The following is a 2,150-nucleotide window of genomic DNA, read 5'->3' as shown; positions in this document are numbered from 1 at the left end:
AGATGGTGTCTCTTTGACGTACTCCCTTGCAGATTGGAACAATGAGATCCTTGTGGAACAGTCGAATATTGGTGTACGTGTCCAAATTGCATTGTTCCAACAGGTTGATGTACTTGTTGTCCACTCATGCACGAGCGAGTTAATTCCATACTGCGTTCAGCTCCACACTGTCGAACGCCTTGGTGTAGTTGATGAAGCAGAAGAGGATTGGGGTCTTGTACTCCGTCGTCTTCTCAATGATTTGTGTGACGGTGTGGATGTGGTCCATGCAACAGAATCCTTTTCGGTAGCCCGCTTGTTCCACTGGAATTTCTTTAGAGCTTCCTTAACAGGCCTTGTTGATAATCGCCTTGTCCAGGGTTGTTGAGTTCGGATCGGTGTGGACTTTGCTTCGTCTATTTAGAAGATCCCTGGTGGCTTCGTCCAGACGACGTGCTTTTCCTGACCTGGTCTTCGATGTGGTTTCAGCGGCGCAGTGGAGAATTCCGCCGCATAGATGTTCGTAGTCTGGATGTTCCTGCCAGTCGAATGCAGCGGCCGCTTCTTCTAGACGGGCGATGTTGTACTCCGGGAATCTGATGAATGCTGATCGATGGGTGTCTTTTCTGCTTCTGGCGAAGCGAACTTTGGCTCTGATCAGTCTGTGGACGCTTCCGGTCTGGAACGGTTCCACCACTCCAACGTCCAGCAGGCTCCAGTGTCGATTGGTCAGGATGTGGTCTAGTTCCATGTGGGAGATTCCATTTGGACTGGTCCTTGTCCAGCGCGATTTTGGTTTCTTCTGGAACATGCTGTTGCCATGGAACAGGTTGCAGGCGTTCAGGAGGTCCGTCAGTCGGTCACCGTTGTCGTTGGTGTCTCCTGTGGCGTGTGGCCCAATTCTAGCTGATGTGGCGTGAGGTTGTTTTCCGATAGTGGCATTGAAGTCTCTGCAGATGATCTTGTAGTAGGCTCTCTCTCGTTTGATGGTGTTCTCCAGTTCTGCATAGAAGTCGTCCTTTGATGCGTAGAACTGCGAGACGTGGGCTGATGACATCCTCTGAATCGACTTTGGGCTCGAGACTTCGGTGAATGATGAAACCGACGCCTCCAATGTTCTTCTTGTCAACTTTTGCACCAAGGATGATGAGGTCTCCGTCGTCCGTCTTCCTGGTAGTTGTGGCTTTGGCTTTCGTTACTTGAAGGGCCAGCACGTCAAAGCGGATTCTCTTGCTGGCCTCAATGAGCGTTGTAAGATAAGCCTCCGAGTTGACGGTCCTGCAGTTGTATGAGCAGATCCGTAGGCAGTTGTTTTGTCTCTTCGGCCGTTCCACGTTCTGTGCACTCCAAATCCTGCGGCAATTTGCTTCTCCATGTCCCTTCAGTTTGTAGGTTGCTCCATTGCACGGTGAGCTCGTGCTTCCATCTGTGCCGCTCCGGACCCTCATTTTTGTGCACGTCGTAGCTGATGGTTGCGTCTTCCTGGGTAGCTAGCCCTTTAGGTCGACGATCTGAACTGGAATTCGCCGTGGTCGCATTGCCGTGTCCGCGTTGCCGCCCCCTTGCCACGTCGAGGCTTCCAGTAGGGTTTTAAGGGGGTTTTAACCACAGTAAAATACGTATAATTAATGGAGATTAACCATACATATATTATACACTTTACTTGATGCAGCAGAATTAATAATAGCGACAAACTAATTCCACTTGTCCAGCGAGGGAACAGAACAACGTATATCAACTCTTAGAAATATTACTTTCCTGACACAGAACACAGAAACAATTTGAGCTTGGATACAAATACGGGTTTATAGACAACACTAAAGGGAAAGCAAACCGACTAACTAGCAAATAACAAACGCAAAACAAACAACACATGAAACGTAAAAGCAGTAAAGAAATGAAGGAAATAGACGAGTGGCAGTTTTATATCAGCTGTACAAATCTGCATCAACCATCAGGGACAATCTCTGTCATTTAAAAGGGGTAAAAGCTTAAAAAGCAGCTATTTAGTAAATAGCTAAGATACTTGCATTGGCTTTTTGAGTGTGCTGGGACAAGTTCTAAGTGCGCATGAAAAGGCTTCAGAGTCCGATGGTTTCAAAGCAAACGGGTGATTCGGTCGAATACTTTCTTAGAACCGGATTGACTGACAAAGGTAGAACAAATTTAGC

At 47.7% G+C, this 2,150-nt stretch overlaps 1 pseudogene; it reads right to left on the bottom strand.

Annotated features, from left to right (window-relative positions):
* Positions 1-325: 325 nt before the first annotated feature.
* LOC130424985 (uncharacterized) lies at positions 326-1,427 on the bottom strand (annotated as a pseudogene).
* Positions 1,428-2,150: the final 723 nt, after the last annotated feature.

Source organism: Triplophysa dalaica, chromosome 6 (assembly GCF_015846415.1).
Source record: "Triplophysa dalaica isolate WHDGS20190420 chromosome 6, ASM1584641v1, whole genome shotgun sequence".
In the NCBI taxonomy this organism is placed as follows: Eukaryota; Metazoa; Chordata; class Actinopteri; order Cypriniformes; family Nemacheilidae; genus Triplophysa; species Triplophysa dalaica.
This window is presented reverse-complemented; position numbering and strand designations above follow the sequence as displayed.